The sequence below is a fragment of the Mastomys coucha genome, unplaced genomic scaffold (assembly GCF_008632895.1).
Source record: "Mastomys coucha isolate ucsf_1 unplaced genomic scaffold, UCSF_Mcou_1 pScaffold4, whole genome shotgun sequence".
NCBI classification, from domain to species: Eukaryota; Metazoa; Chordata; class Mammalia; order Rodentia; family Muridae; genus Mastomys; species Mastomys coucha.
In genome coordinates, this window is record NW_022196910.1 from 41,218,541 (window position 1) to 41,234,193 (window position 15,653).

The 15,653-nt window shown below is 38.8% G+C and overlaps 1 long non-coding RNA gene across 1 annotated transcript in view; it reads left to right on the forward strand.

Moving 5' to 3' along the window:
- LOC116076002 overlaps positions 1 to 15,653 on the forward strand; it is an 87,842-nt gene that overhangs the window by 41,791 nt on the left and 30,398 nt on the right. The gene's annotated exons all lie outside the window — the stretch shown is intronic.

A 15,653-nucleotide genomic window follows, 5' to 3' on the forward strand; every position in this document is an offset into this window, starting at 1 on the left:
GAACAATGAGACAAACCTGAATTTAAAATAGGCACAATTATTATTGTAAAAAGGATATATATATCCTTTGATAAATTTATACGTATAAATAGGTGTATATAAATAATTTAAACATAATAGGTATTTGGCACACTTATTATGAGAACTGAAGGCTGGTAATTCAATGTACTTCAATTTGCATGTGAACATGGCAATGGCTCCAAGTTCTGCTAAGTACTAAAGCATGCAACACTATTTTTAGTGACATTATCTGTACTCGAATCTCAAGGAACCTAATCTATTCAGTGTAGCTCAAATTGCTAGAAAATCTATCATCCATTCAATCACAAACAACAGTATAGAATGGAATCAGATGTTTGTGAATTGTTATAAGTGGATTGCATTGTATCTTCTTAGATTCTCTCCACTGTCACCTTTTCCTACATTCACAATGGTGGTAAATGCCAACAACGTTTCACCACAATGAACCTGAGCCGTGTGACTTCATTATGGTCTAGAATGTAGGTAGAGACACTATGAAAACTATTATATCTCCAAAAAGAAGAGTCTCTGGTCACAGAATTAAAACACACAGTTCATATTTATTTGAAAGAGCCTCTGATGTAAGATTAAGTTTTCAAACTGTACTGTGGGAACTTAGTCTTTGGTTGAACTCAGTGGGAGACCGGCTCCCAGAACCTAAAACCAATGGGAGGCCAGTTCCCAAGAAACCAGAAACAAGGGAATCAAGACAACCTGGCGGGAGAACCCAGAAACAACCTGGCCCAAAACAATTGCCAGGTGGCTAGCCCGCCCCTGGACCCTAGCACGAGCCAGAACCAATCAGAAACCACCCAGTACCTTCCCCTTTACCCCAGTCTTCCCTTTTGCCCCAGCAACTGCACAGGAATAAAAAGCTGCCTAAGTGTTACACCCCCTCTTCACTTCAGTCATCCATGGGACTCCTGGCAGCCTCTGTTTGAGGGCTAACACCTGGGAGCTAAGACAGATGCTCTCTGTTGACTGTTTGTCTTTGAAGAAGCCGCCTGACCACACCTACCACCTGAGCACGCCAGCCAGCTAGTCGCCTGAAGATCTTCTGAACCTGGGGACTTTGGCACCTGAACTTAATTTGTAGTGTAAACTAGAGACTTGTTTCCAGTTTCTCCTGTGACTATAAAAACCCTGGTTTATTCTCAGTAAAGTGGAGCCTTGATTGGGACGCAACTTGACTTCGTGTTTTCTCTTTGCATTTCAAACCCTCTATTTCAGGTCCTTTATTCCCTCCTAGCTGAGGAGAACCCCGTTCATGACACTGCGGGCAGTTTCACCTAAGACCTTGCTCGGAGCCAGACTCCTCTACCCCTGCGAGGGATATGAGTCGCGCCCCAGCTAGCTGGAATAAAAAGCCTCTTGCAGATTGCATCAAGTCCGTGTCTTGGTGGTGTGTGAGGGATTTGAGTGTGGGAGTCCCTCCGGGAATCTCACACTGACTCCTAAAACTAAATAGTTCTATACTTTTTACTTATAAATATAGAGCCAAACCTTACACAGAAGCAGGGTTTTGTACCTTTTAAGTCTTTTGTTTATTTGTTTTATTAATCATTTTATTCATTTACATTTCAAATTATATCCCTCTTCCTGGTTACTCTTCCACAAACCCCCATTCTATTCCCCTTCTACCCCATCTCCATTGCCTCTATGTGGGTGCTCCTCTACCCAGTCATCCCTCTAGCATACCCCTATGCTGGTGCATCAAGCCTCCACAGTATCAAGAGCCTCCCTTCCCATCCATGTCAGTTAAGGAGATCCTGCTACATATGTATCTGGAGTCATGTATACTCTTTGGTTGATGTTTTAGGGCCTGGGAGCTTTGGGTGGTCCAGTTAACTGATACCGTTCTTCCTATGGGGTTTCCATCTCCTTCAACCCCATCAGTCCTTCCACTAGCTCTTCCACTGGGCTCCCCTGGCTCAGTCCATTGGTTGGCTGTGAACATCCACATCTGTATTAGTCAGGTGCTGGCAGAGCCTCTCAGGGAACAGCCATACCAGGCTCCTGTCAGCAAGCATTTCTTGGCATCAGCAATAGTATGAGGGTTTGGTGTCTGCAGGTGGGATGGATCCCTTGGTGGGGTGGCCTCTGGATGGCCTTTCCTACAGTCTCTGTTCCATTCTTTGTCCCTGTATTTCCTTTAAATATGAGCAATTCTGGGTTAATATTTTTGAGATGGCTGGGTGGCCCCATCCCTCAACCAGGAGCTGTGCCTAACCTCTGGATATGGTCTCTACAGGTTCTATCTCTCCTTTGTTGGGTATTTCCACTAAAGTCACTACCATTGGATCCCGGGACCCTCCTGCTTCCCTAGAGTATGGGACTTTCCAGTGGCTACCTCTAGCTCCCTATCCCAGATGGTTACACGTGTCTATTCAATTTCCTGACCCTCTCTACTTCTCTCTTCTACCTTCCAGTACCTGATACTGCCTCCCCTCTTTTCCCCCTCCCCTTCTTCTTTCCCTCCCAGGTCCATCCCTCCCGATATCTCCTGTGATTGTTTTATCCCCTGTTATATGTAGGATTGAAGCATCTACACTTTTGTTCTCCTGCTTCTTAAGTTCCATATGGTTTGTGGGTTGTATCATGGGTATTCTGAGCTTTGGGGCTAATATCCACTTATCAGTGAGAACATACCATGTGTTCACTTACAACTTTATCTGAACCTTCTTATTAACATATCCTATAGTATTATTTCACTGACACTTGCTTTTATTTCATCTCACTTTTGAAATAGTACTAATTACTGGAAATCTTCTTTAAAACAAAGGTGTTAAAAATAGTGATAGAGAGAATTCAACATATCCACTGGCAACTAACTACTCAAAAAAAAAAAATCCAATTGTGTTCTTCCCTAAGCTACTTAGTGTTCTTCTATTTAAAGTTTACTTTGCCCAAGGTAAGAAAAATCACTGAATGGCAATCAGTAAACCCTATCATGATTCGATTACTGGCAAACCCCTACACAGAATTATATTTACATTTGAAATTGAAAATTGAGGGGACTAAACAATTTTTAGTGGTTTTAATAACATTTAATTAGGCATGTGATTATCATAACTATACTGAGGTACAAATAACTTCCATTTTTTAAATGGAAATACTTGATGCTGGATACACACAGGACAGCAAGAAAAAGCAGAATGGAATAATGTTATCCTAAAGGGACACCAGAAACCCTTATCTTACAGCAATGCTCAAGGGAAAAATGTCCATGCCACTCTAAAATTCTTCAAATTCTCCAAAAAGAAAGAATGAAAGAAAAAGAAAAAGTGAAAGAAAGAAGAAAGGGAGGGAGAGAGGGCAGGGGGAGGGAATGAAGGAGGGAAGGGAGAGAAAGACGGAAGAGAGGAAAGAAGGAAGAAGGAAAGAAAGAACAAAAGAAAGAAAGAAAGAGAGAGAGAGAGAGAAAGAAAGAAAGAAAGAAAGAAAGAAAGAAAGAAAGAAAGAAAGAAAGAAAGAAAGAAAGGGAGGGAGGGAAGGAGGAGGAAGGAAGGAAGGAAGGAAGGGTGGAGACAGATTAAGAAATGCCCACATAGGTTACATGCATATCATTGGGTGTTATCCTGATGAGCAGCATAGCAAAGCCAGTACAAAATTGTGTAAACTCCTCCCAAATAAGCCGTTAACCTCATAATATCTATCATGTATAATTATTCGAGAGGCAACTATTAGCAGGCAGAACAGGATTAATCCAGAATAGTAATAAATAACAGGCTTCCAGCTTCACTAGTAAACACACTCTTGTCCCGTGGGGCTCATGTCTGTGATCTGGGATCCAAATGTATCATCAGCTCCCAGATCTATTGACAAATGTGCATTTACATTCACCCCAGGCCCCAGTTAGTAGATAAAAATCACATCAGCATCTGAAATTCTCAAACCATAAAACAAAGCTTCCCAATGGAATGAAATAATCCCAAATGAATTAGTACACAGAAATTATTCCTCAACTTTTTGTTTAGTTCTACACTCTTTTTTTTCTCATATTCCTTTTGGTATTGTATCATGATTTAATTACTATACTTTTCTACCATTTTGTTTTTAAACAATTCTATTTGATGTATTTGACTTTTGTTAACTTTCTTTTCTCTTCTTTTCTCTCTTTCTTCCTTCCTTTCTTTCTTTCTTTCTTTCTTTCTTTCTTTCTTTCTTTCTTTCTTTTGTAAATTATGCAACTATATTGTCTGACTGATACATTCTCCTTCGTAGTCACATACAAGGCACACAGAAAATTCCTACTCCTCACATATCTATTTGCATGTATATTTAACATAGAGATAACTGGGTTCAATGTACTCTTGTCATTTCTAGAAATCTTATTTATCAACTTTCTATACATAGCACAACACAGAAAATGTTGTTGATAATTTTTCAAATTATCTAGAATTATTTATTCAGTATTTTTATTTATTATTTTTTTATTTTTTACTTATTCACTTTACATCTTACACACTGCCCCCTCCAGATCCTCCCCTCTCACAAACCTTCACCCCTCCTCAATTTGCTTCTCCTCTGGGCAGGTGGGGTGCCCCCTGGGTATCCCACTTACCCTGACACTTCAAGTCACTGTGAGGCTAGGCGGCCCTTCCTCTCCCACTGAGGCCAGACAAGGCAGCTCAGCTAGAAGAACAAATCCCACATACAGGCAATAATTTTGGGGATAGTCTCTATTCCATTTGTTCAGGACCCACATGAAGACCAACCTGTACATCTGCTACATATGAGCAGGGAGGCGTAGGTCCAGCCTGTGTGTGTTCTTTGGTTGGTGGTTCATTCTCTCAGAGAGCCAAGGGTCCAGGTTAGTTGATTCTGTTGGTCTTTCTGTGGAGTTCCTATCTTCTTTGGGGCCACAATCCTTCCTCCAATTCTTCCATAATAGTCATCAAGCTTAATCCACTGTTCGGCTCCTGTCTGCAAGCATAACAGACTATCATTAATAGTGTTAGGAATTGGAGCTTGTCTGTGGGATGGGTCTCAAATTGGGCCAGTTATTGATTGGCTGTTCCTTCAGTCTCTGTTCTATCCCCTATCTCAGCATTTCTTGTACACAGGATATGGTTTGAGTTGAAGGTTTTGTGGTTGGATTAGTGTCCCTATTCCTTTCCCAGGTGCACTGGCTGGATTTGTGTGTCAACTTGACACAAGCTGGAGTTATCACAGAGAAAGGAGCCTCCCTTTAGGTAATGCCTTCATGAGATCCAGCTGTAAAGTATTTTCTCAATTAGTGATCAAGGGTGAGAGGGCCCATTGTGGGTGGTGCCATCCCTGGGTTGGTAGTCCTGGGTTCTATAAGAAAGCAAGTTGAGCAAGTCAGGGGAAGCAATCCAGTAAGCAGCACCTCTCCATGGCTTCTACATTAGTTTCTTCCTCCAAGTTACTGCTCTGTGTGAGTTCCTGACTTCCTTTGGTGATGAACAGCAATGTGGAAGTGTAAGCTGAGTAAACCTTTTCCTCCCCAAATTCTTCTTGGTCATGATGTTTTGTACAGGAATACAAACCCTGACTAAGACACCAGGGTTCCTGCCTGGCCACAAGAAGCAGCCTCCTCCCCTGGCTCCATATTCCCAATGCTTTGAGGCACAGGTAAGGACATCCCCATTGATTCTTGTGGGCATCCACTATCCCAGCTCTCCCTCTCTTCCTGGATATGATTCCTACCTTCCTCCTTCCACTCATTCTCATGGCCATTTGACCATGCCCCGCCCCCCGGCTCCTCCTCACACCCACCCCAATCCATCACTCCGCTAGTAATCTCTCCAACCAGTTTCCTCCTTCCATCTGCCTTCCACAACCATGACCATTCCATTCTCTTTCTAAGTAAGACTCAAGCATTCTTGCTTGCACCCTTCTTCATGTCCTTGGGTCTGTGGAGTGTAGCATGGGCATCCTGTATTAGAGAGCTAATACCCACTTATCAGCAAGGACATACCATGCATGTTTTTTTTGGGGGGGGGTGGGTGGACTGGGTTACCTTACTCAGGATGATACTCTCAAGTTTCATCCATTTGCCTGCAAAATTTATGAAGTCTTTGTTTTTCATAGCTGAATAAGTATTTGATTGTGTAGATGTACCACACTTTCTTTATCCATTCTTCAGTTGAGGGATATCTAGGTTGTTTCCAGTTTCTGGCTATTATGAATAAAGCTGCTATTAACATAATTGAGCAAAGGGATTTGTGGGATGGTGAAGCATCTTTTAGGTATATGCCCAGGAGTGGTCTAGCTAAGTTTTGATGTTGAATTATTCCATTTTCTGAGAAACCACCAAAATGATTTCCATAGTAGTTGCAAAGCTTGTACTCCCACCAGAAATGGAGGAGTGTCCCCCTTACTCCACATCCTTGCCAGCATGTGCTATCACTTGAGGTTTTAACCTTAGTCATTCTGTTGGATATAAAAATGGAATCTCAGAGTTGTTTTGTTTTGCATTTACCTGATGACTAAGGACTTTGAACTTTTCTTTAAATGCTTCTCTGTCATTTATGATTCCTCTGTTGAGAATTCTCTGTTTAGCTCTGTCCCCCTTTTTTGAAGGGGTACTTTATTTATTGACATTTCAAATGTTGTACCCCTTCCTGATCTCTCCTTCAGAAATCCTTATCTCCCCCTCCCCTTTGACTCTAAGAGGAGTACCCCCACCCATCAATTCCTGCCTCATCCCTCTAGCATTCCCCTACACTGTGGTAACAAGCCTCCACAGGACCAAGTGCCTCCCCTCACATTGATGTCAGATAAGGCAATCCTCTGCTATATATGTAGCTGGAGCCATGGACCCATCCAGGTGTACTCTTTGGTTGGTGGTTTAGTGCCTGAGGATTGCACCATATAAGAAGAACAACAATATTAGCTAACCAGAACCCCCAGAGCTGTGCCTCATTTTTAATAGTGTTATTTGGATTATTGGTGTTTAACTTCTTGAGTTCGTTATAAATTTTGGAAGTTAGTCCTCTGTCAGATGTGGGATTAGTAAAGATCCTTTCCTAATCTGTAGCCTACCATTTTGTCTTATTGACAGTGTCCTTTCCTTTCATAAGCTTTACAGTTTCATAAGGTCCCATTCATCAATTGTTGACCTTAGAGACTGAGCCATTGGTGTTCTGTTCAGAAAATTATCTCCTACCAATGTGTTTCAATTGTATTTCCTGCTTTCTCTCCTGTGAGATTTAGTGTGTCTGATTTTATGTTGAGGTCTTTGATAAACTTAGATTTGTCTTTTGTACAGGGTAGTAAATATATAATTCTTCTACATTCAGTTAGACCAGCACCATTTATTGAAGATGCTTTTCTCAAAATACAAATAGAACAAGTCTAAACAGAAATCTTAACTGAGTTGAAGCATTAGTGTGCAACTATTTTATGTCTCTAATGTGTTCTTAAACACAACCCAGTGTTGTTTTCTTAGAAAAACAATACAATCACTTTTTGCTTTTGTTATTCTCATTGTTATTAGTATCACTTTATGGTATGGATATATAACTAAGGTATTTACCCATGGTAGGAACTCTGTTAGAATTCCATCCTGAGTCATCTGTTTTCTTTTCCAAGGTTTATCATTCATTTATGATTGTGTGTGTGTGTGTGTGTGTGTGTGTGTGTGTGTGTGTGTACAGATGAACTGTCTTTGTGTGTATGCCTTCTAAGGTCAGAAGAGGAAATCAAATATCTTGAAGTTATAGTTAGAAATGGATGCTGGAAACTGAACTTGGGTGCTCTGGAATAACAACAAGTGTTCTTAAAATCTTGGATATCTTTCTAGCCCTAGGAAATCATTTGTAAATGGTAGAGGTTAAACAGGGTCAATATACTCATAAGGAGGGAATCTATAAATGGACAGGGGCTTCAGATGAATAAAACTATTAGCTCTGCTTGTTGACATACACTGAATGCCACTGACCACTTAATTCATATAAGATATGTGTCTGTATCTTGACCTGCTCATCCCTCATTCACTTGCTGTCCACCAAGAACCTATGTATAGAAACCATTCATAAGGTGTTTTCTGTGTATTTTGTTTATTTTAATACAGCACTAAAGTTTTCTTTCTTAAGGAGAAACTAAAGTGGCATTACAATTAGACATCTTGGGGATATATCAACCATGTTAATGCCATCTATAAAATGTTATAGACACAATGTGATGTGACAGGGCAGACACTTTATTGCTCATGGGAGAGGAAATCAGACTAAAGAACCAGAGTGTAGCCACAGCAACTGGTACTTAAAGGTCTTAGGTAAAGCACATTGTACATGTCCTGTGTGAGCAGTATGGATTGAACATTGTATAACTGGTATTCACCCAGAAAAATTATTAAGGGATATCAAGACTGAATCCAGGCAATGGGACTATGAATTAGCAAGAATGGTGCTTTACAAAATAAACCCAAACGTCTCTTGCAAATAAATTCTGTGAGATATGAAATGGGAAAGGAAACTGTTATCAAAATATTCTGCTCGTGAGAATTGTGTAGTGCATTATTTTGAGTATCCTCAGACTAATCATTTCACAGTTTATAGAGCAGATTGACGTGAAACATCCAAACACTGACTTACTTAACAACAGCTTAGGTAAATAAATCAGAATATTGACAGTGTTATACTACTTGAAATATGCCCAAGAAAGTAATTTTACATAAAATAATATAGACGGTATAATAAAATGAAGTGACACTCAGCAAGTATTGGCTTCCAAGTAAGCTATATTAAGAAGTACATCTTTCAGTGTACTCTTTCCTATAAATGTCTTGGGAGTTATGTGGGGCATAGAAGGGACTTAGAACTTCATTACTTCAGGTCAATCAGAATCCAACTTGTAGACTGACAAATGTATCAGAAAGGTTGTTTCACATGTTGTTATTACCGGCCTTGCAAATTAAAATAGATATTATGCATAATACAAAAAACACTATGGAGATGTGGACTCCCTCCCCACAGCCCGGACAGTATCAAAAGCAAAACAGTGCCACTTGGGCCCCAGGGCTGCGGCTGCCCACCTGTTGAGCAAAACCTGGTTCCAGTTACATTCAAAAGCTCCACCCCCATAGAGTAACAAGGAAGTCACTGATTGGACTGTTACCCTGACGTATTTTGGGGGAAGGGTTTTTGGCCCAGGTAATATACCTGTTGGGAGAACAAAGGATTATTATTAAAGAACCAAGATGGCTGAGCAGAAAGTCTCTCGTCTAATTTTTGCCCTTCCACGTGGGTAGGTATGTCTGTGGCCACGCTCTCATATCTCCTTCTATCTTTTCCTATCTATTTCTAACTTCATATTCCAGGTAACCTACTGTTTTTATGTTGCTGCTGGACAGTGACAGATGGACAAGATAAAATCTTAATTGGTGAAATAAATTATGATGTATCATACTTTAATAATCAGATGCTCGTCCTGGTATAAAACTTTATAATAGTTTCCTATAACATCAGAGTTCTGAGTTCTGACTTAACCTGATACATTAAAGATAATATATTCTTCCTTCTTTAATCCAACTTTCCAAGAAGAACAAATTGAAATACTATCATATATTGATATTACATTAAAATGCATGCAGATATTTCCAATGTGGGGACTGATACAAAAACCTCATACCCTTTATTTCTGTTGAAATGCTTGCTCCTTGACATAACAGCTTCTGTCAATATTTTCCCCCTATGAGTCCTTTTCTATGGAAAGCTGATTGGATCAAAGAAGAAACTTTGTGTGTGTGTGTGTGTGTGTGTGTGTGTGTGAATTTATCCTCACATTTATTTAACAGTAAACAGAAATCCCTGCAGGAATTAAACTTTTTTCTTTGATCTATACCAACTTTGTTATTAAAATGATAATGTGCTTTCTTCTGGAGTCCACCTTCATGATAGGTACTTTAAAGTGGTTTAAAAGGCACAATTCTAATTAAAATCCATGCTTCATCTAGGCAACCTTCTTTCTAAATCTGTACAATTATAATTATGTGAAGACTGAGGTTATAGTTTTTCTCACTCCACAGTTGAAGTCCCAGCACTTGAAGTTTTCAGTGCATATATGTCCACTCACTACAACAGAGGATTTGCTCTCAAGAACACCTGAGAGTAGTACCAATTACAACTCCCCCTAAATGAGCCAGAATTAGCCATTCTGTTATCCCATCAACCTTATTTCTAGGGCAAAAGGAATGATAAGGAGCTGAAAGGAAAACTTTGCTAACATGATGAGAGTTCAGAAGAAGAGCTCTCAATTTAATTATGTTAAATAATTTTTTCAATAAACTTGGGATGTAATGCATTACAAGGTAGGCTGAGTTCAGCCAAATGTCAGATCCATTTAACAAGAAGGAACTTGTGAAATTCGCTTGACCAGTGGGGAGCAGATAATAGTTGATGCTCAGAAAAATGGTTTCCTTTAGCATTAAAACTCTTCGATGATGTCAAAACTTTCAAAGCCCAATGCTTAGCATTTAAATTTTTGTTCATTATATTTCAAACTGGCAACTCATACATGAAAGTGTCTTGGAAAAAAATCCATATCTGAGATGTATAGCAGGCAGAAAAAAATTAGTGAATGAATATTTTTCATAAGAAAGATGGTTCTAAAGTTATTCACATGAAATATTTGGTGGTTATCTCTTTTTATCAATACAGTATACATTCTAATTGTAATCAAATAAATGATGAAATATCATTTTCTTTTTTTTTTTTTTCACTTGCTTAGTTAGAGTTACATCAAGGTATTTATATTATTTGTGACTATTGTGAAGGGTGTTGTTTCCCTACTTTCTTTCTCAGCCTGTTTATCATTTGTGTAGAGGAAGGGCACTGATTTGTTTGAGTTAATTTTATATCCAGTTACTTTTCTGAAGTTGTTTAACAGGTTTGGGAGTTCTCTAGTGGGATTTTTGGGGGTCACTTAAGTGACTATCATATCATCTGCAAATAGTGATATTTTTATTTCTTCCTTTCCAATTTGTATCCATTTGATCTCCTTTTGTTGTCTAATTGCTCTGGCTAGGACTTTGAGTACTATATTGCATAGGTAGGGAGAGAGTGGGCAGCCTTGTCGAGTCCCTGATTTTAGTGGGATTGCTTCAAATTTCTCTCCATTTAGTTTGATGTTGGCTACTGGTTTACTGTATATTGCTTTTACTATGTTTAGAAATAGGCCTTGAATTCCTGATCTTTCCAAGACTTTTATCATGATGGGGTGTTGGATTTTGTCAAATGCTTTCTCAGCATCTAATGAAATGATCATATATTTTATTTTTTTTCCTTTGAGTTTGTTTATATAGTGGATTATATTGATGGATTTCCACGTATTGAGCCATCTTTGCATCATTAGGATGAAGCCTACTTGATCATGATGAATGATCATTTTGATGTGTTCTTGGATTCTGTTTGTGAGAATTTTATTGAGTATTTTTGCATCATTATTTATAAGGGAAATTGGCCTGAAGTTCTCTTTTGCTGTTGGGTCTTTGTGTGGTTTAGGTATCACACAAAGTAATTCTGGCTTCATAGAACAAATTAGGTAGAGTACCTTCCATTTCTATGTTGTGGAATAGTTTGAGGAGTATTGGTATGAGGTCTTCTTTGAAGTTCTGATAGAACTCTGCACTAAACCCATCTGGTACTGGGATTTTTTTTTGTTGGGAGTTTATTAATGACTGTTTCTATTTCTGTAGGAGATTTGGGACTGTTTAGATGGTTTATCTTATCCTGACTAAACTTTGGTACCTGGTATCTGTCTAGAAAATTGTCCATTTCATCCAGGTTTTCCAGTTTTTTTTTGAGTATAGGCTTTTGTAGTAGGATCTAGTGATCTTTTGGAATTTCCTCAGTTTCTATTGTTATGTCTCCCTTTTCATTTATGATCTTGTTAATTAGGATACTGTCTCTGTACCCTCTAGTTAGTCTGGCTAAGAGTTTTTCTATTTTGTTGATTTTTCTCAAAGATCCAGCTCCTAGTTTGGTTGATTCTTTTTATGGTTCTTTTTGTTTCCACTTGGTTGATTTCAGCCCTAAGTTTGATTATTTCCTGCTGTCTACTCATTTTGGGTGTATTTGCTTCTTTTTGTTCTAGAGCTTTCAGATATGCTGTTAAGATGCTAGCATAATGTTCTCTCCAGTTTCTTTTTGGAGGCACTCAGAGCTATGAGTTTTCCTCTTAGGGCTATTTTCATTGTGTCCCATAAGTTTGGGCATGTTGTCACTTCATTTTCATTAAACTCCAAAAAATCTTTAATTTCTGTCTTTATTTCTCCCTTGGCCAAGTTATGATTGAGTAGAGTGTTGTTCAGCTTCCATGTGTATGTGGGCTTCTATTGTTTATGTTGTTATTGAAGACCAGCCTTGGTCCGTGGTGATCTGATAGGATGCATGGGATTATTTCAATCTTCTTGTATCTGTTGAGGCCTCTTTTGTGACTGATTATATAGTCAATTTTGGAGAAGGTACCATGAGGTGCTAAGAACAAGGTATATTCTTTTGTTTTAGGATAAAATATTCTAGAGATATCTATTATTTGTTTTATAACTTCTGTTAGTTTCACTTTGTCTCTGTTTAGTTTCTGTTTCCATGATCTGTCCATTGCTGAGAGTGGAATGTTAAAGTCTCCCACTATTTTTGTGTGCAGTACAATGTGTGCTTTGAGCTTTAGTAAAGTTTCTTTTATGACTGTGGGTGCCCTTGCATTAGGAGCATAGATGTTTAGAAAAAGAGAGTTCTTCTTGGTAGATTTTTCCTTTGATGAATATGAAGTGTACTTCCTTATCTTTTTTGATAACTTTATGTTGAAAGTCGATTTTATTTGATATTAGAATGGCTACTCCAGCTTTGTTCTGGGGACCATTTGCTTGGAGAATTGTTTTTCAGCCTTTTACTCTGAAGTAGTATCTGTCTTTGTCACTGAGGTGGGTTTCCTGTATGCAGCAAAATGTTGGCTCCTGTTTGCATATCCAGCCTGTTAGTCTCTTTATTGGGGAATTGAGTCCACTGATATTAAGAGATATTAAGGAAAAAGATTGTTGCTTCCTGTTATTTTTGTTGTTAGAGGTGGGATTACATTTTTTGTGGCTATCTTCTTTTTGGTTTGTTAAAAGTTTATTGTCTTGCTTTTCCTTGGGTGTAGTTTCCCTCCTTGTGTTGGAGTTTTCCATTTATTATCCTTAGAAGGGCTGGATCTGTGGAGAGATATTTTGTAAATTTGTTTTTGTCATGAAATATCTTGGTTTCTCCATGTATGGTTATTGAAGGTTTTGCTGTGTATAGTATCCTGAGCTCACATTTGTGTTCTCTTAGGGTATGGTGTCTGACCAGGATCCTCTGGCTTTCAGTCTCTGGCAAAAAGTCTAGTGTAATTCCTTTTTTTTTTTTTCTTGAGACAGGGTTTCTCTGTATAGCCCTGGCTGTCCTGGAACTCACTCTGTAGACCAAGCTGGCTTCGAACTCACAAATTTGCCTGCCTCTGCCTCCCAAGTGCTGGGATTAAAGGCATGCGCCACCATTGCAAGTCTAGTATAATTCTAATAGGTCTGACTTTAAATGTTTCTTGAGCTTTTTCCCTTATTGCTTTTAATATTCTTTGTTTTGTGCATTTTGTGTTCTGAGTATTATGTGGTGGGAGGAATTTCTTTTTCTGATGCAATCTATTTTATGTTCTGTAGGCGTCTTGTATGTTCATGGGCATCTCTTTATGTTATGGAAGTTTTCTTCTATGATTTTGTTGAAGATATTTACTGGCCCTTTAAGTTGGGAATCTTCACTCTCTTCTATACCTATTATCCTTAGGTTTGGCCTTCTCATTGTGTCCTGGATTTCCAGATGTATTGAGTTAGGAACTTTCTGCATTTTCTTTGGTTGTTGTGTCAGTATTTTCTGTGGCTGAGATTCTCTCTTCTATTTCTTGTGTTCTGTTGATGATGCTTGCATCTATGACTCACGAACTCTTTTCTAGGTCTTTTATCTCCAGAGTTGTCTCCCTTTGTGATTTCTTTATTGTTTCTACTTCCATTCTTAGATCCTGGATGGTTTCGTTCAATTCTTTCACTGGTTTGATTGTGTTTCTTTAATTCTTTAAATTCTTTAAGGGATTTTTGTGTTTCCTTTTTAAGAGCTTCTACCTGTTTTCCTGTGTTGTCCTGTATTTCTTTAAGGGCACTATTTATGTCCTTCTTAAAATCCTCTATCAGCCTTATACGATGTGATTATAAATAAACAACTTGCTTTTCCGGTGTGTTGGGGTATCCAGGACTTGCTGTGGTGGATGAGCTGGGTTTTGATGATGCCAAGAAGTCTTGGTTTCTGTTGGTAAGGTTCTTGTATTTGCCTTATGCCATCTGGTTATCTCCAGTGTTACATGTTCTTGCTGTCTCTGGCTAGAGCTTGTTCTTCCTGTGGGTCCTTAAGCCTGTGTCAGCACTCCTTTTAGGCCAGCTTTCTCCTGCAGGAACTTGTGTACAGAAAGCTCTGGAATAGCCCAAGCGGTAGGTCCAGATTGCAGACCAGAAGGATCCTTTCCCAGCTGCTCCACTGTTCTTGTGCCCTGTGTGCTCCTCCTAGCTGCCCTGCTCCAGACAGTTATTAGAGAGAAAGTGGCTGAAATATCAATTTCTTAGTATAGATGTTTACATAACGAGGTAGAAATATATACATATATATGCATATATATGCTTATATATAACATACTGCTGATAAAGAGGGAGATAAAATATATGGTGACAAGGAATGCAGAGACTGTTAAGTAACAAGACCTATCTCTGGTTAACCTCTTGTAATCTCTTGCTCTATGGTCTTTTGTTCTAATTTAAGTCCTCCATAGCAATGTCAAGGATTGTATTTATGATGGTCTGTTGAGGATAAAAGATGCTGTTGTTGACTGTGGTGACATGCTAGGTCAAATGGTGCCAAGCAAAGCAATCAATAAAGTTAAGAACAGGTGGTGTGTTAGTCATAAGATGTGGAAGCCCTATCTTTTAGGACTCTAGCATTCCTGTCATTATAGCCATAGAATCCTTACCTTTGAGTTAAGCAACACATTCTTTCACAGGTATTTTCCAACTTTCAAAAATGTAAAACAAGCACAAGAATATTTGAAAAATGTTTTCATAACTGTTGTGAAAATTGTTTTTAAGTAGTTGACAGAAACACTTTAGAAAGTCTTGAATGCAGTGACAGAATTTTAAAGTTTCAAAGTTGAACAAATCCACGAAGACTCCAGAGATAGTTCCAGGAACAAAAACAAGTTATAGTGGATCATGAAACATCAAGACAGTAAAGCTTGAGATGTTATTACCCTGACCCTGTACTGAAATTCTCTGTCTTCAAAAGCCAGGTACTTCACTTAGAGGGGGATTTCTTTTATTTTTTTAAGTACACAGTTCTGTTCGGAAGTAGCTACACAGGGGCTGTGATTTTATTACAAACGTTCCTTACACTTTCCTCTGGGTATACTTCCCAGTAGAGCAACGTGGCCAAAGGCAGAAATTACCCACAGATGGTCATTATAACCTGCAATGTGAGCTGTGCAACCGGAAGGCAACAAATGCCAGAAGCCCAGGGAGCAACAGAACTCATGGTCATCTGTGCCATATCTGTTGTTGCAAGTACTTCAAACTACTCCAAATGGCAAAAAAGTGACTTTCCATCAAAGTT